We start from the raw sequence: 24,128 nt of genomic DNA on the forward strand, positions 1-24,128 counted from the left end.
GGGAGGGCTGTCACTCTGAGCAAAGCGGGAAGAGGGGAGACACCAGGACCTGGATTCTGGTCACCAGGGGAAAGGAGGCGACGGACAGGTGGAGGCAGGGGGACAGCAAAGAGGACCGCACTGTCCGGCAGAGAAGGCGGCTCCACCCAGGTGGAGATGGAGCTGGTGGGAAGCAATGGGATTCTGGCAGGTTCTGTGGGTGGAGCCGACGGGATTCAGGAGTGGTGCAGGGCAAGAGTTCACCACAGAGCAAGAGTTCTGGGTGACCCTGGGGTATACGTTTTTCTAAATGTTGTCTTGAGCCAGTTTGAGGCCCAGTCAGAAGCCTCGCTGCATGGGGCAGACCTCAGCCTCCGCACCCTCGCAAAGCCAGGCCCAGGGACCCCTGAACCATCACACTTGCCTGTATCATCCAGAGGCAGAGCTAGACGGGGCAGGGAGCTGGGCTCCCACTTCTCATCTCTGGTGGCTTTCAGGAAATTGTCTTATTTCCGTTAAAAACATCAGTGCCTAGGAGTCAAGGCAAAAGGGACTGAATTCTCCTCTTGGGCAAGTTCTCGGCCTGGAGGTGACACTAGAGCTAACGTCCTGCTCCTTCCCCTCTTCCCCTATTCATACTCGCTTGCTATTCCTTCAATGCACCAGCATGCTTCTGTCACAGGACCTTTGCACAGGTTACACCCTCCGTCTGGAGCTCTTCTGTGATACCATCGTAGCTCAGACCATCACTTCTTTTTAGTTCTCTACTCCAGTGATTCTTTATGGTGAAGGCACCTTCCCTGACACCACATGGAGAAGAATACTCTCTCTCTCTCTCTCTCTCTCTCTCTCTCTCTCTCTCTCTCTCTCTCTCTCTCTCTCTCCCTCTCTCCCATCCTTGCCCTGCAGTAGTTTTCCCCTTAACACTAGCGCACACACATGCAGATTGTTGTCAGTCTCTCCCACTGGAATGGCAGCTGCAGGGTGCATGTAAGTGGTCCTTTGGTTTCCTCCTGTCAGGGAAGTAGAGGACACAGTATGTGGACCAAATACACATCTGTGGACCGAATCTGCCTGCCCACCCCCCTCTCAAATGCTTCCCGAGGGTCTCTGCCATGTTGGACATCTCTGCAAGTGTTACAGACTAATGAATTTAGTGACATTTAATTTCACATTTGAAATTTGCATCAAGGATAAATCTCCAGGGTTACAAAAAGATCAGGAAAATTCATTCTCAAGGACCCAGATTAAATTTAAATAGAAAAGCACTATTTATCCAACCCAAGAAAACATTTATATAAATGGGTTTATATAATGCATTAAAAATGCCAAGAAAAGCTACTTGTGCGGTCACACTCTTTCTCACAACGTATCCGGCATATGCTAAAACCACTTAAATCCGCTCTGAATCCCGGTCTCTCAAAACATCTGAGATTAAACCTTCATGCTTTTCTCTTTTAAAAATGTGTCCTTTCTTTGTTTTACTAAGTGGCTGGAGGTTTTGTGATCCCAAAATGAAATGAAGCCATCGCAGGGGTTGTGAGCCCTAATATTATGATAAACATCCTTCTTTTATTTTTCTCAAACTCGTGAAAACTTGTTGGTCTCCGGGGGAGACGGGGAGACTGGGTCGGAGGGGTCAATCGGATTAGTCGGTAATCTCTCTGTGCCCAGAGCTGGTGCAGGGGCCCCCCTGTTTCCAGGGGTTTTGTCCCTGTGACAGAACTCAGAGCTTCCTCAGCGCCTTCCATAGAAGCTTTTGTTCTCTAAATAGCATGTGACTGACAATTTATTCCTCTGGGATGAAAAGTAGTTAAATGAACGAGACATTCTCAGAAAACCCACATTGGAATTGGGGAGCAGTGATTCAAACACTGGAAGAGAAAGTATTTTGAATTTTAAAATTATGGAATATGTATTTCTTCTCTTTTTCTTTCTGGTATTTTGGAGATGGGTGACAGAAAATCAGTGAATTTTTTAAAACCTGAAATTGTTTTTAAAAATATATCACGTACATGTGACAAACTGCGCTATCCCTGGTTGCATCAGGTTTATTTGGGGGGGGGTTCGGAAGCGTAAGTCCTCCTACTCACTCATTAGTGCCTCCCTGCTGACAGAGGGAAATGTTCTGCCCTGGATCACCCAGTGACCCGCTTACCTTGGGCTCCTGGCAATGGTTATTTGTGACCTGTACATGTGTGGGTCAGCTGGTCTGCTGGTGTTCCCAGGAAAAGTGTGGAAGCTGCCTTGGAACCTGCTCGGTTACAAAGGATTCAGAGGGTATAAATGACACAAGCTTCATTTAAGCTGATGATGGAGTGAGGTTAATTAAAAGGAAATTTAGTCCGGTTACATTAATAGGAGCAGAGGTCTGAAAAAAGGGAGGTGACAGTTCTGCTACATCCTGGGTTGATTGTACCATTCCTTGCTGTTTGTGGTTGGTTATGGGTCCCCTCGGGTAATCTGGACCGTGGCAGATTAGAACGGGTTTATTCTAACGATATAATGACAGTCAGGGTTAGAGAGGGACCTGGTTCCTTGGAGGAATGCATGCAGGAACCAAGGCTGTTTCACCAGGAGAACGCATTCTGGGGCTCTGGCCTCTGTCTACAGACTTCTGAAGGGCTGTCCTGGGGCCCAGGGAGTGGGTCCTGTGTGGCCCCAAGGGCAGAGCCAGGACTATTGGGGTTTTTCCAGTTATTTGCTGCTGCATAACAGAGGACCCCAGAATTTACTGGCTCAAAACCCCAATTTATCTTTATCTCCCATAGTTCTGGGGATGGAGTGGGGCCAGCTGGCGGGCTCTCACTTGAGTCTCCCACGCAGTCGCCGTTGGATGTTGACTGAGTGCTGTCATCCTTCTGAAGGCTCAACTGGACTGAATGTCTAGCTTGGTCACTCACGTGGCTGGCAGCTGACGATGGCAGCTGGCTGAAGGCTCAGTTGGGGCTGTTGGTCACAGAGCCTACATGTGGCCTCTCGGTGTGGCTTGGGCTTCTCTAGGATGGTGCCTGGGTTCCAAGAGGGGGTGCTCCAACATGCCCAGGTGGAAGCCACATGGTGTCTCATGACCCAGCTCAGGAGCCCCAGAAAGTCCCCACCACCACGTTCCGCTGGCCAGGCAGGTCACAGGGCAGCTCAGAGTGAGGGACGAGGGTGTTCTGATGGGAGAATGGCATGCACGTGCCCACGCCAGCCTTCACAGTGGCAGTTCCCGAGGGGGACCTCAGGGAGGAGCCTCCACCCAGGCCTGAGGCTGTGGCCGTCTGCTTGGGCGCCACAACAAAGCACCAGACGGGAAGCTTCAATGGCAGAAACTTATTCCCTCCCAGACCTGGAGGCTGGGGTCCGAGATGCGGGTGTGGGCAGGGTGTTCCTCCTGAGGCCTCTTTCTTGGGCATGTGGACGACCGTCTCCTCCCTATGTCTCCACGTGGTCGTCCTTCTGTGTGTGTCTGGGTCCCGATCTCCTCTTCTTAGAAGGACACCAGTCAGATTGGATTAAGACCCATCCCAACGACCTCATTTTACCTTAGTTACGTCTCTAAGACCCAATCTCCAAATACATTCTGAGGCCCCCGGGGGTTAGAACTTCAACAGATGAATTTTGAGAGACACAGTTCAGGCCATGCACATTTCTCAGGAAAGAAGAAAAGGCAGCGAGGGAAACATCAGTCAGGAAGGTGTGGGGCACGGGCCAGACCAGAAGAGGTTCTGGAGGCTCCGGAAAAGTTTTCCTCCAGGCAGAGACTGAAAGAGTGGGCTGCAGTCAGCTGGCCCAGTGAGAGGGAGGTACACAGAAAGGGGCAGTGAGGGGCCTGCAGGAGACACCTCTGTGGGTGAATGAGGTGAGGAGGCTGGTGGGAGGCTGACACGCATGGGCTGGGCTCCTGGAGCAGGTCCGAAAGGGGAGTCCCTTCGGGGGCTGTTGCCAGGAACCCAGGAGGGCCGTGAGAGGGGAATGGGACAGCGCCCCACAAGGACATGGCCACGCTCACTGCGTGATGGCACTGAGTGTTTTCACTATAAGGTGGAAACGTGACCCCTTGCTCAGAAGGCAGCAGGGAGCCGTCTCTCCTTTCTCTCGCCTCTCCACCTGTTGTGATGTTTCCTACGTGCAGCTCACAGTGCTCTCTGGGGCTCGGGGCTGCTGTTGGGTGAGTGCAGACCCCAAAGCCCCAGCCTGCGACTTGGACCACCAATCCTGGACCCTCCTGTTTCTGCACCAGTCCCTGGGGTGGGGGGGGCGGAGCAGGGAGGAGGGTGTGCAGGATCTCTGGGCGGGGCAGGGGCGGGCCGCCCAGAACCCATCCCTGCCAATCAGGGAGGTGACAGGAGGCAGGACTGCGGCAAGCCGGAATCAGGCCCCGCTAGGGCTCACTGTCCCCTCGGACTTCACTCACAAAGTCAAAGATGAAATTGTTAGGACTTTCAAGACGGTGACTGCAGGGCCTGGAGCCCCGCCTCCTCTCCGTGAGGGGCCTTTCTGAGCACAGGAACTGCGCTGTCCCTGAGCTCCTGCCTTATGGGCTGGGGGGCTGGAGGATTTACTCTACACCCGTCACTCTCTGGATCTGGGGCCTGGAGTGTAATTCCCTGCTCTCTGTGCAGGCAACACTAAGAGCAGGGAGGAGGACAGACACTGCTGTCTGTCCTGTCCAGAGAGCCGGGGCAGCGATGGGCGCTGTGTGACGCCATGGAGGGGAATGCTGTGGTTCTATTTCTGCCGGTGGGCATCAGTTTTGCAGAATTAAGGGCTGGAAAGCATCCCTAACTGTTCTTTTCCATTTGTTTTTCTGGCTGTGGAGTTCGTCGCCTTCCCATGAGAGCGTATTTTATTAGGCAGCACAGGTGTGCTTCCCAGAAGCTCCAAGCTCACAGGCCCCGCTGGTCCCCACCGGCAGCTGGCAGTCAGCAGGTGGTAACGGGACTTACCCCAGGGCTCCAAAACCCCAGCAAGTATGGCTCAGGAACCTGTAACACACCTGGGCCCCAGCCAGGGCTGCCCATCCCAGTGGCCTGAGCTTCCTGCTGTGGGAGGGCAGGTGAGCTGTCCCCTTCTGCCTCTGAGCTCTGGGGTCCTGTCTGTGAAAAAAAGGAGCGTGAGAATGATAGTGATAATAAAATCCGTCCTCCCTGGGCTGCCCTGGGTTAGAAGGGATGACACAGAAGACATGAGGACAACATCCCGACAGACCCCAAGGCTGGCCCTCGCTCCAGGAGTGAGGGTTTCCTTATGTCTGACATCAGCCTGTAGACAGGCATTGGCCACGCTGTGTGGCGCCAGCCAGAGCAGAGGGACACCGGGCTTTTTTGGTATAAGTGTTCCCTAATATTTCATGGGGTATACTTCAGACTTAGTCATGTTTATCTGAAATTGGTATTTGACTGGGGTGCTGTATTTTTACCGGCTATGTCTGGCTCACTCTGTTGTCCAGTCAGGGATTCAGGGGCCGGTGGGCTCAGCCTCTGGCTCCCAGGGCCCCAGTGCTGAGTGAGATGGGCAGTAGGGAGGCAGCGTCGTCCCAGACACCCCCTCTTCTGTGGGCTAAATCAGAATTCAAAGACTGAGCACAAGGTTTGGGGTGAGACAGTTTTAGTGTTGAACCCTGGTTGGCCATTTTTGCTGTGGGTCTTTGGGCAAGTGACTCAGACACTCTGGGCTCCAGTTTCCTCATCTCTAAAAAGGAGTGTTGTTGGGATGAGCAGGGATGTAGGGACCACCCCTGGGACCCTGCATATGGCAGCTGGCCCTTTGAGAGCTCCTCAGGTAGAGCCCGGGCCCATCCCACACTGCCTTTGACTTTCTTGCCCCTCTGAAAGTGAGACATGATGCTGTAAGCTACCTGTAGGGTTCTTCTAAGGATTAAACAAAGTCACCTGTGGGTAATTACAAATTAAGTTTTGAGTTGTCTCCTCCAGAAAAAGAATGGCATTTATTATTCATCATTCAGGCCCCTGGTTTTAGGCACCAGGCATCTTGAATTCCTGATCATTTTCTTAAGTAGTCCATCTCCTGCTGATTAATTCTCAGAGCTTCCAGGGGCCTGATGGGGGCGCCCTTAAGAAGAGATCCAGGTGGATGGTGAGCCAGCCCTGGGCCAGGTGGCCTTTCCAATCACGGGAGACTGTCCCTCCTCTCCTGCGTCCTGCTTCTCACCCCCTCTGCTGGGGGAGGGAGGTCCCCTCGGACCCCCGCTCTGACTGGACTGAATCCCTGACTGGACAACAGAGTGAGCCAGACATAGCCGGGCCCCGCTCCTGCCCACCGCGAGGGGTTACCTGTCACCATACCTGCAGGACAGGCCTCTCCCAGGCACAGTCGGTACTGTCCCTGCAGCCCTCAGGAGCTCCTAGGCCTGTAAGAGTGCTTTTATTTCTTAAAAGCCAGAAAATGAAAGCAACTTTTAGTTTTAGCATATTCATTCTTATGTTAATTTATGTTTATTATTCTATGTAATGAATTAAATATAAATGAATAATAGCTTGAAAGGCAAGGGAGGGGTGACCCACTCAGCAGGAAGGCTGGTGGGCGGTGCCCCAGATCCTCAAGCTGCCAGCCTAGGCAGGGGCCCAGCCCACTGCCTCCATCCTGCCCTGCCCCCAGCTTCATTGCACGGCACCCTGCAGACAGACCCCTCCCGTGTCCCCACAAACATGCCTGTTCCGAGCTGCTGCAGGAAGGCTTGACTAAAGTTTTGGGGGTCACCAGGTGGGGTGAGGCCTGGCCTCCCTTGGGCCCTGGCCTCTGGCTGGAAGCAGGCTTCCTGCCTGGCCGTGCTCTGCAGCCTCTCTTGCTGTCCTGCGAGTAGGTTTCCCTCAGAGGCTGCTCTGGGTATTTCCCTTCCACGGGAGCCCCAGCCTCCTCCCCATATGTCTCGGGCTCCAGTGGTCACCCCCAATTCCCTGCCTTTTCCCGTGAGAGCAGCTCCCTGCCTCCCCGGTCTGTGCCTCCCCACCAGCCGAGGAAGCCCAGCCACTGGCAGTTCTCAGGAGGAACCGCCCTCGCCTCCTGAGCTGGCTGCTGAAGCCAGAGGACTAGGGATGACGTCCCCTACCTCCCGTGGAAACCCTTCCTTCTGAGTTTCTGGCTTTTGGTGGGCAGAGATGGAGGGGCTGAGACCAGGCAAGAGAGAGGTGGTCCGCGGTCTCACCAGCCCAGCTTGGTTTCTTAAAAGGTGCATTTCTAGGGGTGGCCAGTTAGCTCAGATGGTTAATAACACCAAAGTTACCAGTTCGATCCCTACATGTGCCAGTGAGCTGTGACGTCCTTAAAAATATAAAATAAAATAAAACAAACAATAAAAAGAAAAAACATGCATTTCTGCATGTTTCTGCCCTCATCAACCCGTGGCCCATTTTCCTGGATTAGCGTCCCCTCGGGTGCCTCTCCGTGGCTGTGGTCCTGGTCGGCCTGACACTCTGTGGCAGCCCTGACAATTCCTTGCAGCTCCACTACCTGGAGGGGACCAGCAGTGCCTGCGGGCAAGGACTTGGGTTGGATCCCCGAGGACGGAAGGTCAGGCTCTGCATGCCGTAGAGGAATGAATGAAGGAACAATTGAATGAGTGAACGAATGAATGCTCTGAGGCTATTCTCTCCATAGATCCCACTCTTGCTGACACGAGGGGTGGAGGAGAAACTGCTGTTGGCATGTTGGGAAGTGGCCATTCCCACTCAGAGCCTGGCATTCGCCAGGTGTGTCTCCACTGTTCCCACGCGTGCAACCAGGAACACATGACACCTTCGAGAACTGGCCGGCGATGCCCTCTCTGCCTGGCTCCCACCCCCTTCCAGAGGGCACAGAGGTGCTTAGCAGGTGGCGGCCTCGATGGGGATCCACGAGGCACCTGCCTTCTGTGTCCCCGGCCTGCCATGCTTTCCGGCATCCTTCCCAGAGGCTAGTTGGGGCTACGGGCCCTGTGGGGGGACATGCTGAAGCTCGATCTGCAGAGAAGCCTGAAGTTGGGGTGCTCAGGCCACTTGTCCCTAATTCAATTACCTGAAGCTCTGCTGATGAAACAAGCCAGAGATGTTCATGTCCTCATTTCACGTTTGTGTGATTCCTTGCACTGTGCATGCGTGTGTGTAAATGGCTGCGTCTGAGTGTGTCTGGGGGGAAAGCCCCTGCCACCTGGGCAGATCTTGGGGTCTGGGCCCCACAGTGACCCTTTCCCCTGAGCCATGTCACTGTCCACTCAGTGTTTACACCTGGAAGGTGGGGCCGCATTGACCTGTAGTTGGTCCACTGTACAGAAGTGCCCAGGGGAGGGAGCAGGGGCTGGCCCAGGGGGCACAGCGGAGGGTCCCTGGAGTAGGGAGCTCATCCTGCTGCTGCTGGACTATGGCCTTGGCCAAATTGCCTCCCTCCTAGGCCTCATTCTGTCCCTTTTCCAAATGGACAAGTACCTCTTTTGCTGGAAGCTTCACATGAAAGCTGCAGAGCATGAAGCAAGGCCTGGCCCTTCAGTCATGCAGTGGAGTCCATTCTTCCCTTTTTCCCCCTTTCTCCATTTGTTAAAGGCTGGACACCCCCCTTCTCTGACTCTCTTAACTCAGGGAGAGTTTTCGGAGAGATAGAGAGAAGGTCCCCAGCCAGGAGGAGGGTCCCAACTACCCTCAGGAAACACACGTGAGAAGAGAAAGGCATCCCCCGGAAGCCTGTGTCTGAGTCAGTGAATGGCGCTGATGGCGACAGGTCAGTGAGGAGAGATAATTCCTGAGGGCTTCCTGAAGCAGGTGACTTCTCAGATTGGGGTGGGAGAGAAGAGAGTAGACACATGCTAAAAGTTCAAGAATCTCCCATGGAGTTAAAACGGCCTCCAAAGCTCAGGCTGGCACATGTAAACTGTCCTTGCTGACACCAACAGCCCAGGGACCACTCTGCATTTCTGTGAAGACAAATGTTTGTGGGTCGTTCACAAAACCATCCATCTGGTAGCTCAGTTCCCAGAAGTCTGCCCCATGGGGTCCCACAGACTGTTGTCACAACTCAAGCCTAGTGATCATATCGTGGGAAATTCTCCCATGAGCTCCAGGCTCGGGCAGGCTTAGAGCCCAGTGGCTCATATAAGCAAAATAGATTTGTCTGGAGATGAGAGATGCTGGATGACCGAGCTCCTGGCAGTGATCTGGCCTGAGCCGGGGATTAAGTGGACGCATAATTTATAGTCTGCGCCAAACGGAGGCAGCTGCCCGAGCCCCCACACACAAGCAGGACGAGACTCAGGAATCAGGGAGCATCTCTAAGCCAGGAGACCGAAATCCAATTTCCACCCTGTCCTGGGGACTAAAAGCTGTCTGTAAACAGCTGCACCAAATTCGCAAATCCAATTAGCCACTGTCCGAGCCACTTGCCAGGAGCAAAGAACAAGCCAGACTTCTGAGAATCCAGTGGCCTCGGGGTCTGGGCAGCACCTAGAGGCGGGCACCGGCCCTGTGCCACCTGCCCTAGTGAGAATCTGGCAGGCCTAAACCCCAGCCCCTCCCCATCGTGTCGCCCACACGCCCCCAGTGCCCAAGGTGCCCCCAATCAGTCTGGCACTCCTAGTTGCCATCAGTTGCACCGAGGGCTCACGGAGTCCCCCAGCCCCAAGTTCTGGAGCGTGCACCCCTCTCTAGTGTTCTGGGCTGGGGGCTCAGACACCCACGCCCTCCCTGCCTGGCTTCCAGAACGTGCCTCTCTTGCCCTCCCTCCTAGCTGCCAGGACCTCTCCTCCAAGGCTGCTGGAGCCCATGAGCGCAGGAGGGGCTCAGCTGGGCCCTCACCGGGCTCCTCTCCCTGCGGAGTTTCCCCCTTCAAAGTCCATGTACCTCAGAGTGGCAGCTACTCTTTGGCTAGACCCTTCCAGATTCCCTAAGCCCGGCGAGGACACTCCCACCGTCCTGACTAAAGGACCCCTCCACAGGGCATTGCCAGAAACCCTGCCTTTTGCAAACTCGCGTCACAGGACACAGCCCTGGTCAGTCAGTCAATGTGACCCATACGTGTGCACGCACACACACGCGCATGTCCGTGATCACACATTTGGGGAAAGAGTCTCCTGGAAACCCGAAGGTGTATTAGCATATTAAAGGCTCTGAGAAGCCTGGTAATTAAACATCGCTGGTTTACCCCAGAATTTCTCCACATTACTTAACGCAGATACTCATAGCACATCCATTAGCATCAAAGGAGTGTCCCATGGGACTGCCTTTCGGCCAGTTACTTTGCGAAAGGGTGTCTGGGCTGGGGTGGCCTACTTAGTAAGCTGAGGGTGAGACCTTGATAGATAAAAAGTAACACGTGTTTCCGAATAGCATTTACCTCGTGCTGGACATCATTCTAAGAGCTTTATCTACAAGAAGACATTTAATGCTCACACCAGCACCTTAGGTAGATATGTCACCGTCCCTGTGTCACTGTTGAGGAGATGGTGACATCTGAGGTCATTGATTGTGGGCCTTTCTTCCTTCCTAGGCATGTAGTCGATAAATTTCCCGCTAAGCACTGCTTTGGCAACGTCCCACATATTTTATTATGTTGTGTTTTTATTTTCATTCTGTTAAAAATACCTTATATTTCCCTTAAATTTTTTTTCTTTAAACCATGGGTTATTTAGAAATGTGTTGTTTGGTTTCCAAACATTTTGGGATTTTTCAAATACTTTTCTGTTACTAATTTCTGATTTAATTCTGTTGTGGTCGGAGAACACACTTTGTATCACTTTAAAGTAATTGATACTTGTTTAACGATCCAGACTATGGTCTCTCCTGGTCAGTGATCTGTGTCCACATGAAAAGAATGAGGATTCGGCAGCTATTGGGTGGAGTGTCTCCAAATGGCCATTGGGTCAACTTGGTCGGTAACGTGATTCAAGTCTTCTCTATCCTTGCTTATTTTCCATGTACTTTTTCTCGCAGTGATTGAGAAAGGGGCTCTGAAATCTCAGACCATTATTGTGGATTTTGTTGCTCCATTTAGTTCTATATGTTTTTATTTTCAAGCTCTGTTATTAGTTACATATACCTTTAAGATTGTTATGTCTTCTTGTTGAGTTGACCCCTAAATCTTTATGCAATGATTCAGACACATGATTCCTCTTTTCATCTCTGGTAACATTCTTTCCTCTGAAATCCACTTTGTCAGACGTTCTTAGAAAGACCTCAGCAACTTTTGATGCTTTGGTCTAGCTCCCATGGTAAATGGCTAGCCAGGGAGTGGGAAGCTTGTCTCCCCTTCCTGGACACCCCAAGAGAACTACCAAGGTTGTCTGAGGCAGCCTTTCACTCTACTTGGAGGAGACGGGGTCGGGGGAGGGGCAGTGTTCCCGGGGGGCAGCTGTGCTCCCTGGAAGCAGCTCTCTGGGTGTGAGCTCAGGGTGTGAGCACCAACTGGCTACTTTTTGGCGAGTGTTGTGATGTGCTCCTGGAGTTCGGGATATTCTGAGTGCTGCATGGTAACCTGGAATCGGTGCCCAGGAAGGGGGTACAGCTCTGCTCCGCTGGGCACGGGGTAGGGTAAGGTCAGGGCAAAGGGTGGGGTCCCGGACATGCTGACAACCCTGGAAAAGCTGATATGGACCAGGAGCATGAGCCACGCTTTCCTTCTGTCCCTTTGAAGCCAAAGGCCTGTGTGGTCTGACAGGGATGGCACAGAGCCCCCTCTCATTTCCAGGCCCCGACTCCCACCCAGAATGTTTCCTGCTTGCCTGCGGGGGCTGGAGAGTCCGAGAGAACACATCGCTCAGTTCCATTCATCACACAAACTCTGAGCCCTCGCTTGGTGCCAGACTCCTAGGAGGGCACTGGGCACCAAGATGGACCAACAGGGCCAGCGGGGGTGTGGGGCAGGCAAAACGGAGACAGTGCGTGAGAGTCCAGGGGGCTGATGTCCACCGGGGACAGGGTGGTTGAGGTGGTGGCACCCGGGAGGACCCACTTGAGCCGGACACTGAAGGTGACTGAAGTCACCAGGGTGAGGGGTGCCAGTCCACGTGGCGGGAACAGCATGTGCAAAGGCACTGAAGCATGGGACACCGGGAGGCCTCTGGTGACAGTAGGGACTCTGGATGTCACCAGCAACCAGCAGAGCGCTGGCCCCTTATAGCCGTGCCCACGACGCCCACTTCAGCCTTGCTCAACACATGGCACTCATGCCACCACTTCCTACCCCTGCCCCGGCAGACATCACTAGTCGATTGTGTTCATCTCTCCATAGACCCCGCACCAGCCCCAGATTCCTCAGTGTGTGATTGGAAATCCATTGAACACCCTGACCTAAATGCTCTCCTATCACGGCTGTCCACGATGGTCATTTTAACCTGACCTTCCTGCTATGAAAAGTTAGGGGCAAAAGGACTGGTTTTCTCTGGGTCCTTGTCCCTCCCAGAGGTGGCTCTGGCCCCTGCCTTTACCAGGCCCAGTGGATCTCAGGATCCACACTGTTTATCTGTAAACCAAAAAAACCACAAAACCCACATCCATCAATATGCATGGCTGAGGAGGAAAGGGAGGGAGGAGGAGGGCGGGGGAGGGGGAGAGAAAAGCTGCGGTGGTGGCAGCAGGCCCCACCCTGCCTGTGGACAGCGCCCAGCACTCGGGAGAAACCAGGAGAGCCACGCTAACCATCCGCTTCTTGGTGGAGGGAAATTAATGAGGTCTCTGTAGCAATGGGGCCTGTTCTGCCCATGCAAGCACTCCACAGCTGCCGAGAGAAATGTTTGTTTGTTTCGGTCTTTCTAAAAAAAGAGAAACTTAAGGTGCTGCCTGCATCTTGCCTCTGGATATGTAGCCGAAGGAAATGCTTTATTTATACGTGAGCATCAAAATGTATGCCTGCGCCCACATGCACAGCCCGCAGGCCCTCGCGTGTGTACGTGAAGCCACAGCTGGGGGCACATGCACACATGTGGACAAGCATACACTCACTACGGACACTCACGCACACTCAGGCCTCCTCGGGACTGGGACCCACAACTGCCAACCTGGATCTCCCGTAACCATATAGTTTCCTGTTGAAATTGGAGAAAAAACATCCCCTCAAACCACCAACTTCGACTAACCCAGGCTCACTGCTGCAGGAGCAGGGCCACGCAGGGCTTGGGGAGCCTTTCAGAAAAGCTTATTCTGAGACCCTGAGGTCAGGCTAAGGGGTCAACTGCACAGGCGCAGTGGACAGCACAGACGGGCCACTCTGCAGCCTCACACCCACTTTTCAGGGGGAGGGGTCATTGACAAGGTTGGGGGCGTCTCCTTCCTCTTCCTTAGCTAGCCAACCTGTTTGGGGTCCACCTCATGCACAGGCAGCTTCTAGAAAGGGTGGTGGGAAGTTGAGGGTCTAGGACCCCCCCATGGTGACAGTGAGCAGGCCCGCCCCACCCCCTGCCTCAGGGTCCACACTGGGCACCGCCCCACAGGCTGGTGTGGTCTCCTGGCTCCGGTGCTGTCATCGGGCCCTTAGGCTGCAGGGTGCTGAGGCATGCTCTCCAGGGCTCCTTCCTGGGAGACCCAGCCGCCCGAAGGCTGGCCTGCCTTCTTTTCCATCTCCCTCCCCTTCCTCCCTCTAGGACGCAGCCCTGTAAGCCCTTGCCCGTGGCTTGCTTTGGGTGAAACTAAACCAACGTACAGTGCGGTGCCAGGGCCACGAGACACACAGTGCCCAGGCCACTCTCTTCTTTGCTCACGGACACTCCTCCTGCTGAGTCTGGCCTACACGGTCAGCCAGCTTTGGCCAGTCAGGGGGGCGGGGGTGGAGGGTGGGGCCTCAGGGGACCACGGAGCGGGGCCACTTGTTTTATCTCAGATGTATGAAGCACTGCTAGCGCAAGCCCCATCTTTTCCACAAATACAGCCCACCTCCTCCATGGCCCTCTTGGCCGCCCACCCTGCCCCAGCCTCACCCTCTCCATCCACCCTGTGGGAAGCTGGTGGCCCATCCAAAACGCACATCTGATCCCATCTCTCTTGTTCAGTGGGACCCCGTGTCCCTCTGGAGAAAGCTCCAATCCCTGCCATAGCTCTGACCTCCACCTTCCCACCAAGGGTCCCTGGCCAGCTATGCACGCATGTGGGGCTCCTCTCTTCCACCTGCTCAGCTCCCGCTTGTGGCCCAGACAGAGCTCCCTGCGCAGCCTGCTCACATTTCCTAAACCTCCTGAGGCTCAGAGAGGGCTTCCTGGAGGTGGTGTCAGGAACCGGGTGGGGATGGGGACAGGAGCTGAGCAGGTGTCTGTCTTACCCCTGGGGTGTGGGGCCTTCTTCATCCTCAGGTCTCCAGTACATACAGGGTCCCAGGTACCAGGGAGGTCCTGGCTGGGCCACCTGCCACCTGGCCCCACCACTTTCCTCACCCCAAGTCTTGCTTTCCCACCACCATTCCCTGTATCTATTACATCTGCTCTCCAAGACACTGTAGGCTCCCAGAGCAAAGGACCTCCCTGGCCCCCCAGGCCCAGCATGGCCTGGAGCATCATGGGAGATCCATCAATAACTGAATTGGGTGCCTGGCACGAGCCAATGCCACGTGGGGCCACAGTGACCCACGCTCTCCTGGGGGAGCCCGAGGCAGGAAGCTGGGGCAGGGTCCAGGTGGGCCCAGTCCCTTCCCTTCTCCAGGCCTCGGTTTCCCCATCTGTAATGCTGCTGGAGACCTAGTGGGGAAGGGGGAGCTGAGGCACAACTGAAGCCTCAAAGCCATAAGGCAGCTCAGAGAGAGCAGGCTCATCTACACAACCCTCTGGATTGCAGCCTAAGTGAGGCCGGCCCCTTGGAGGTTCTAACAGGTCTGTCTCACCTTCGTGTCTGCTGGCCAGGAGATGGGACCCGTGCAGCGGGGCCTTCCCAGCACCTCCAGACTTGGCCCCTAGCTCTGAGCCAGATTCCAAACTGAGCTTTACACTTGGAAGGTTTGCTAGAAATCTCAAAGGTCAGCTGTTCTCATGTTTCCAGAATTTATTGATTTTGTCTGGGCTGGAAAAGCAACAAAAAGGCTTTTATTGCTCATTTCTGTGGCTGTATCAGGGGTGCCAACAGAAGTAACACTGCCACCCTGGACCTGTCCCTGAGCCATGTGGCCAACATGTGGTCCAGGACCACCCTGAGGGTCCACTTCGCCTGCCTGCCCCTGACGTGTCTATACGCCATGTTGTCGGTGAGCCACCATGACCTGCACCCCCATACCTTATGGAGTGGGGGTCTGTGTGCTTTCTGCCTGACTCCCCGTTGAGCTGTCAGGTGGGCACACAGCAGTCCAGATGGATGCAGGACCCCAGCCCCACTGAGAAGGGAAAGGTAGAGATGAAGAAAGGGGCTGAGGGAGGGAGCAGGGAGCTCGGGTGGGTGTGGGGGTACCATGGCAGAGGAACTTGCAGGCCTCATGTCCACATCTCGCTCCAGCAGGGCCCCTCAACTCCTGAGCCCTGCCCATCCTTCTTCTCGCAGGGGCTGCCCTGGGTCACCCCAGGTCCCAAGACGCCCATTCCTTTGAGCCACCACATAAAAAACACTGGCCATGAGCTGGTCACCAGGGGGCTCAGCACATGGTACTCTCCCCCACCTCATCTTCTCCCTTACAACTCTCCTCTTTGGCTCAAAACAGCAGCCAGTAAGTCTCGTGCTTCCATAGAGGAGTCAAAATCACGAAGACAGAAATTATCATGGCGGGTGCCAGGGGCTGGGGCTGGGGTAGCGGCAGTTATTTAATGGAGACCTAGTTTCAGTTTTACAAGATGAAGAGTTATGGAGATGGATAGTGGGGACGGCTGCACAATATTGGGAATGCATTAAATGTCACCAAACTGAACACATAAAAATGGTTAAGACGGTACATTTTACATTGTGTGTCTTTTACCACAACAAAAATAAAAGTGCTGAAAAAAGAGAAAGTCCTATGCTGGGCGCATCGGGTCCCTCTGGACACTGAAAGATAAGCGTTCTGGTGGTGCTGTAAATCTGCGGCAGACTGCCTCCCCCGTGCTCCTGACAGAGAGGTCTGGCGATGCCGCAGTCACCAATCCTGGTCCCTAGTGGCTGCACCTTCTTCCTGGAGTTTAAATGAAAGCTATGCATTAGGGGCGACAGGTTTACGTTCTGTAGGCGGGATCGTTGGGGGGTTTCCCCCTGGGAAGGACAAGCCACTCTGAGCTGCGAGCACTTGCAGGGAGGACGTTCTGTGCTGTGGGACAGCTTGTTCTGGGACTCTCCTCTCCATCAGGAGCCTGGGGGGGGTATGGGGGGGTGAGTACTGAAGTTTTATGGCACCACCAGGACGCTTCATCTGAAATTGCGACCATTTCTCAGAGCTGAGTGTTTGTCCCTGGGAGGCAGGTGTCAAGCAGGGTGGCCTCATGTTAGGGTGGCCTCATGTTAGGGTGGCCTGGAGGCTCCCGGGCCGGGGACAGCGTGGGCCTTGACAGGCTGTGTGGCCAGGACCCCAGCTTGCAGCAGATTCAGCTGTGTCCCAGCAAAGCCTCAGCCCAGTGGGACGGAGAGAAATCAGAGTGGGGAGCAAATGGGAGGGGCCCAGCCCTGGGAAGGGGTCCCTCCAGGAGGGGCCTCAGGGGTGGCCCTGAAGGAGGACAGCCCTGCCACTGGGGACCCACCAGTGTTGTCTGAGAAAGAACTTTCTCTGCAAAGCAAGTGCAATGATGGAGCAGAGGCAGCTGGACCTGTCACTACATGGGACCCCACCCTCAATAGGTACACAGTCTTGGGGAGCAGGAGGTTGAGCTCTCAGTGATCTGGAGGCCGGGGGACTCAGGGAGGAGGAGGGGAAGGCAGGGCCCCACCCCCCACCATGGGCTGTCTTACCTCCCTCCTAGCCAGAGCGCCTGACTGTTCTGTGCAGAACCATTTCCATCCTCTCCGCTGTCCGTGTGGTCGGGGGGGAGGGGGGCTGACCCGCTCCTGGCTTCCAGGCTGCACAAGGTACCTGACCTGGAACCCCCCTTCCTGGAGCTGCTGAGCTGGGAGGGCGTCGCACCACCTTGGGGGACTCTCAGGAGAAAGCAGGCAAGCAGAGAGGGGGTAGAAAGTGACAGACCTGGTGACGTCCACACCTGGATTCAGGTGTGTCTCCCACAGCCCCAGCTCCTCATCTAAGCTGCGGTGAGTTGGGTTTCGTCTTGGTAGCCAGGAGAACGCTCTTTGTCTTGTCACGGTTCTGACAGCCCCCCACGCCCCCTCCTCAGCCTGCTGCACATTACAGGCCTGAAGCAAGCCTTTGCTGACCTGTGGCTTCCGCTGGAACTTTGTTTTCCAGCCAGCGGTCAGCTGTGTGTTCACTGCTGCCCCAGTGCGCGCCCAGAGCAGGCCCAAAACCCGTGTGTCACAAGGAGCTGCCAGCCAGTGTCCTCTGTACCTGTGCTCTCCCTGGGGGAGCAGGAGGTGAGCTCTCAGTGACCTGACGGCCAGGGGCACTCAGGGAGGAGAGGGGAAGGCCCATAGAAGCCACAGAAACCCCAGAACCGGTGCAGCGGCTGAGACCCCGCCTCAGAGTACCAGCAGTGTGTGACTCCAGGATGCGAATTTGGGGGACAACAGTTTGCCCCTAGCAGTGGCCTCCTCAGGTCCCCAAGTCAGCTGCCCTGCTGAGAGACCAGGGAGCAAGGGGAGGTGCCCCCAGCTTCAGTGGCAGCCAGGCCCTGGAAGCCCCCATTTGCCTCCTTGGTGCCTGGAGAGCTGTGGGGACAGGTCTTGATGAGGTCTCTGTGCTGCTGGCACACAGTAGGTGCTGAAAAAACCTGCAGCTGTTGGAGCAATTCGCTCAGAGAGGGAAAAGGAGGTGCTGAGGTCACACAGTGAGGGGGTGACAACCAGACCGGAGCCCCGTCCGTGAGGACAGGCCACCCATCCCGGGCTCCTCGTCTAGGCACCTGACATCTGCTTGTGGCTGGGCTGGGTGGGGACGGTAGGGAGCCCGGGATGGTGTCAGCCGCGGGGGGTGTGTGCAGCCACACTGGCTGTGGTTGTCCAGGAGCTGAAGGCCCGATCTTCCCACCCGCTCCCCAGTGGCGTCGGCCGGTCTCAGAGGCTCTCTGCACGCTGATGGGAGATAAGGGCGCCCAGCTCTCTCTGGAGCCTTGAGAACCGGCTAGTAGTTTTCCGTCATTACAGCAAATGACAAACTTCGCAGGAGGCCAAGTCGGGCTGGAAGATCCCTCTTCCTCAGCTCTGGCCAGGGGCACCTTTCCAGAACCATCTGCCAGCCCTGGTGGCTGACCAGCCAGCCACCTCCACTGAGTATTTACTGAGCCTCTGAGAATCACCTTTGCCCTGGGCGCAGCCCTTTACAGTTTGCAGAGTACCCCACACCCACCGCCTCCCTCTGCTGGGTCCACATCTGTACCCCCATTTACAGAGGGAGCAGTTAGCTGACGCCCCAGGGGCACATGGGAACTCACTGTACTGTCTGCTCACTTGTGCTGTGAACCTAACACTGCTCTAAAATATAAAGTCTGTTTTTAAAAATGTCGTGTAAATGGAACCGTAGAGCATGCGGCTTTTCTGAGTCTGGCTTCGTTCACGTCCGTGATGCTTCTGAGACCTGTCACGTTTCTCGGGCATCGTAGCTGGTCCCTCCTCCTGCTGAATAGTTTTCCATTGGGTGGATGACCACAGTTCATTTTTCCACTTAAAATTTTCCACAAAAGTCCAGCTGGTGGACTTTTGGCTTGTTTCCAGTTTTTTTGGCTGTTATGAATAAAGATAATATAAACAGTAAAAAGAAATGCCAGGAGTCGCAGAGGCAGCAGGTCCAGGTGGGGCAGAGCCACCAAGGAACCAAGGACAGGGGTCACAGTCCACAGGCTGTGCGCTTGCCCGGGCCTGTGCCCCACATCGAGGCATACCATGGATGCCCCATGCCCTGGACAGGAGCAATTGTCAACCCCCTGCCTGTCAGCCAGGGACATAGGTGTGGGACTGCCTGACCTTGCCTGCGTGCTCCAGCTGGAGTCCCTGGGGCTGGGGGACGGCTCCAAGCCCTGCACCCCACAGGGTTGGTTTGCGGACTGAGAGCAGCTGCCGATAGAGCCCGACTTCCCCAAGGGCTGACCCAGTGCCGGGCTCTTCCGGCACTTTCTGTGACCTCGTGAGATGGTCGTTCGACAGTCCTCAGGCTACACTGGGGAAACTGAGGTGGGAGAAGGCCGGGACTGGCCCATCAGTCACATAACCAACCGTATGTGGGGTCAGGAAATGGGCTGAGGGTCTGTTGTGGCTGAATGATATCCCCTCAAACTCCCATGTTGAAGCCTTAACCCCCAGCCCCAGAGTGTCACTGTATTTGGAGGTCAGGTTTTGAAAGAGGTGATTAAGGTAAAATGAGCTCACTAGGGTGGGCCCTGACCCAGTGTGACTGGTGTTGCTATAAGAAGAGGAGACTAGGACACAGACACACACAGAGGAAAACCATGCGACGACACAGGGAGAAGACGGCCATCTACACACCAGGGAGAGAGGCCTCAGGAGAAACCACCCCTGCCGACACCTGGATGTTGGACTTCCAGCCTCCAGGACTGGGAAAGGATACATTTCTGCTGTTTAAGCTCCCCTCTGGGACAGCGTTACTGCTGCCCCAGGGCCCACGCTCCCAGCTGCTCCGTTTACAGACGAGACGTGTCCCAAACCAACCCGGCAGAAGGAGGTCGTTCACCTTCAGCTGGCCCCCGTCTCCCCACTTACCCCAGGGCCAGGTCACCTGCACACAGCACAGCACAGTTGGTACTGTTAAATTTGCCTGTGTGGTTCTGTGGCCACTGCCTGCCCCTGACACGACTGCAAACTCCACGGGGGCAGGCGTGTGTCAGTCTATCGCTGGCCGGTTGCCAGGTAGACTGTGGACTCTCAATAGATGGGTTTCAAAGAAATGATCATCAGAGGTTACCAGTTTATACAACGTGTAGGTGCGGCTTTTCTCAGGACCAGTGACCCTTCCGCTCGAGGCATAGAAAGGAAGGCTGAGGGACACACGGACCAGGTTCCCGTCCCAGGGACGGGTACGAGCGAGGGCATCCACACCTGCCCTCACCAGCTCCTGGGCAGAACAAACTTCAAAGACCAGCTGGTTTGTAAATATTTGTGTCACGTGATGGGATTGCTAGACAGGCTTTCCGGCTTGCTTGGCCTGAAGAAGGAGGAGGTTCCTCTGTTGTGCCTGGGGCTGGATATAGTGGTAAAACAACAATCATTAACAAACGTAAACCTTTAGACGCTCAGTCTTAAGACAGAGGTCACAGCGTTAGGACTCAGCATAGAAATGGAAATTCTAATCGTCCAGTTTGTCTTTTACCGTGTTTGCCATCTCAGGTCAAGGAAGATTCAGAAATCTCTGAACACTATTACGAAGAAGAACAAACCGTTATTTTTGTCACTGATAGTAGAGACAGACTAAGAATGGTCGTGGCCCTTTTGAGTCACCCAGATATTAAGCACCGCTGGATACCAGTCGTATTCTTTGCAAACAAAATGGGTCTTAGAGATGCAGTGACTTCTGTATGTGTCTCAATCTCTGTGTTTGGAGAACATCAAAGATAAGCCGCGGCGTGTTTGTGCTAGTGATACCACAGAGGGAGAAGGGTTGCAAGAAGATGTAGGCTGGCGTCAAGAATCCACGCTGTGAAGACATGAAAAGATACTATTTGTCAATTCGTGGAATATATCTTAAGGCAAACTAAATACTTTCAATTTTTAAAAAGCTGTTTGTGCACCTAAGAATACTTTATAATATTTGCATCTACAGACTCTAAATGAGCTTTATAAGAACACAGGACTTCAGGTGGGTTACTCTGGCCATGAATTGCATGACAACTGAATTCTCAGAAGGGCTCCCAGAATTATCACTTTCTCGGTGAATGTCTACATTTGATTGTAAGGAAAATGTTTCAAGTCGGAGTTAAAATCCATCTCAATATCTCATCATGAATTATGACATCTTTCATGACATTTATTTTTTAAATTGCCTTCTAAAAAGTTAGTTTATGGTATGACTTGCAGTAGGATTTGTGCTTGTGAAAAAGAACTTTAAATATTTAAAGGGACCGTGGGTGATTAATGTGCATTAGATTTTTATTATATGTCACCATCAATAAAACATAAAATGTAATGTAAGAAAAAAAGAAATGATCATCAATGTGCATTCTTTTTTCTATGATGACAATAGTAACTACAGGAGGACATTAAATTCCTGTAGATTCTCATTGGAGTTCTGTTTCCCAGGTGCTCACGTGCAGCTGGTGCTGAATAAATGCTTGCTGAATGAGTGAAATGGATGATTGGCTGGCAACAGGAGACTTGCTGGGGGCTCCTGCCTACTCCCATCCACGCTTGGGTGACCCCATCTCTGACGCTCAGCTGAGCCCAGCTCAGGGCGTTCTCGGCTCTCCCAGCCACCCTAGTCACTGTCCACTCCCTCTGGTCAGCTGCCTGGGATTTGAGTCCCACTGACTGGCTCCTCCCAGGGTCTGACCCTGGTGTACGCCTGGTGGCTTTACGGGAAATACACCCCTGGGCTCCGCTCCCCAGACTTGAGCCAACACAAACACATGTTTAAAGAAAGCGAGTGAGAAGAAAGGGAGGACGACACGTATGCAAATTTGGCTGACTTTCTGCTGGTCCCAAAAATTTCCTTGGAAGTTTATCCTACCAGCTTGGGTTGAAAGTTCACAGCGGCAGAGTCCCTCTTCATAAAATGGAAAACTCCCAAAAGTCAGGGCAGGGCTTATGAGGACTAGATTAACTCAGGGAAGTGGTGAGCTCTCCATCTCCATAAGTATACAAGAGGGAGGGAGGTGAGCAACTCCAGGGTTGGGAGACTGTCCAGGAGCTGGGATGTGAGACCTGTGGGATTCTTCCAGCCTGAAGCCTGTGCTATTCGGTTTGCAATAAAACTCTTGTCTTCCCGGGGCTTCATTCCCCCAAATGCAGAGGGCACAGGGCAAGACCAGGCAGGCAGCCCCTCCAAGCCCCCATTCCCCCCTCTGTAATCCCCTTTGGGCTTTTCTGATTATTGGGGGAGCCAGCAGGAGAAGTTGGGAGGAGGACGACCTCATGGCCTTGACTCTTCCCCTGAGTGGATAGGTGGCCTTAGAAAAGTGCTGATCCTCTCTGAGCCTCAGTTTCCCCATCAGAAAAATGGGTCCAGGTGGTCTCCAGATGCTTTGAGGCCCTGTTGTTCATGATTCTGAGTATATCAGGGGCTCCCTCCTCCTGAGAGCAGTAAGGAGGAAAGGAGCACACCACTCGTGATCACGAATCCCCCGGATGACCCCAGACCTGGGATTCTGATGGCATTGATGGCTCCATTTGATGGAAAGGACCCCGTCCCTTCATGCCTGCTGTGTATTTGCCCAACGTCACTCTCTAGCATCCCTATCCAACCAGAGGCACCTTGAGGGCAAAACTGTGTTCGATACGTTTACAGCCAATTCTTCCAACATTTATTAAGTGCCTACTGTGTGCCAACCTCTATGTGGAGTCTGGACTGAGATGAAAGGGGGTAGATACAAACTGCCCTGGAGGAGGCCAGCGGCCGGGTCTGAATACCCCCTCCTGTCCTGTGACAGGGACGAAGTGCCTGGCCACACAAGGCTGTCCAGAGCCCCGTTCCTTCCCCCGCCTCCCCACACTGCCCTCTGCCAGGGGCTGGTTCCACCAGTGGAGAGGAGGGCCTGCCCTCCTGCCACCCCTGACCCTGGGCCTCGGGCTCCAGAAGCCCCTCACCCTCTGATAGCCAATGCCCCCAGAACCCCCCAGAAGAGCTCGTGGGCCTAATCCTGGGGCTGGGCCTGCCACAGGGAATGCCCAACCCAGCCCAGACTCTCTGACTCCTGCATTTTACAGCTGTCACAAGGATCTCCAGGGTCCACGCTAGCTTGTCACAGAAGCCATGGGAGGGGAGAGGGGTGGGCACAGTTGCTTGTGCCCACTTTCCAGAGAAGGAAACTGAGGCTCATGGGCTCACATGGCTCAGGCTGGGTCCGTCAGGGCTTTAGCAAGTCCAAGGTCACAGTGTGCACCCTGCCTTAGCAACCCGGAGAAGCCTGGTACCAGGCAACAAAGGGGTCCCGGTGGAGGCGTCCATGGGACTGGACCCTGAGGCAGACACCCCTGAGCGTGCCTGGGCACTGTTGGCCAATGGTCATTTCTTGACTTCTCCGGGCATGTTTAGAACCCTGCACTTACTCCACGTTTGCCAGACACCCATGGTTGAACATCACACCCCACTTTGGGCAGCGAGGAGCTGGGCAGTGCGCTGGGGACTGCTGGGCCCTGCCCATCACTGAGCGTTGCCCAAAGCCAGAGGATCACTCCATTGTTTTCCTCTGAATGTGGAAGCAACAACAACAATCGGATTTTGAATAACAGCTTCATTTGAACCAATTAAGGGAGGACTGATTTTGTCTTAAATTCGATTTGCGATGGCAGCACACTCTAAGGAAGTGGGTAACAGAATTGTTTTTCATCGCAAACATTTTGGCATTTTAGACCCTGGGTGGGGTGATCTCCAAAAGCGGCTTTGTTATTTGGAATCGTTTCTAAGACGACATAAGGAAAAAAAAGCCAGCCCCATCCACATCGTTTTTACATGGCAGCTGAGGTTTTAGAGTGCAATTACATCCGAAATAATGAGACGACATAAGAGATGTGTGATTCCTGGGCTGTGCCTGATCTTATCAGTGTAACAGTTCATCTAAGGGTGTTCGCAGTGGAGAAGGAATGGAGACGAGTACAAAGGCAGGCGAGCCAGCTCTGTGCCCAGAACATACAAGCCTCCTGAGAAGTCATTTCCAAGCTCCAGCCTTTGTTTCCTCAGTCGTAAAATGTGGTTCATCAACACGGAGGCTGAGGGCTTGTCCAAGGCCAGTTTGGTGGGTGAGGGACTCGAATAGCCCAGTGTCTGGCCTCGAGGCAGCGTCTCCTCCTGTCATTCCCTCTCTGGAGCTCGGCTTCTCATCTGTAAAATGGGAGCACCCACACCACGTGGCAGAATCATGAGAAACAAACACACAGAGCCCTGGCCCAAAGCGGGCACGCAGAGGGCCCACGGCAGGCGCGAGATGCTGGGCTCACAGTCACGTCTGTTCTGTGTTTTATAGATCTTCACGATCCCCACTCTGGGACTCTTGTGAAAGGGAGATGGGGCTACTGAAGTGGACCATTCCTTGGGATCAC

At 54.2% G+C, this 24,128-nt stretch overlaps 1 pseudogene across 1 annotated transcript; it reads left to right on the forward strand.

Moving 5' to 3' along the window:
* The first annotated feature begins 20,046 nt into the window (after positions 1-20,046).
* LOC308501174 (ADP-ribosylation factor-like protein 6) lies at positions 20,047-20,577 on the forward strand (annotated as a pseudogene). Its single transcript has one exon. The product of its transcript is annotated as an ADP-ribosylation factor-like protein 6 (transcript).
* Positions 20,578-24,128: the final 3,551 nt, after the last annotated feature.

The sequence above is a fragment of the Rhinolophus hipposideros genome, assembly GCF_964194185.1.
Source record: "Rhinolophus hipposideros genome assembly, chromosome: 1".
Classification (NCBI taxonomy): domain Eukaryota; kingdom Metazoa; phylum Chordata; class Mammalia; order Chiroptera; family Rhinolophidae; genus Rhinolophus; species Rhinolophus hipposideros.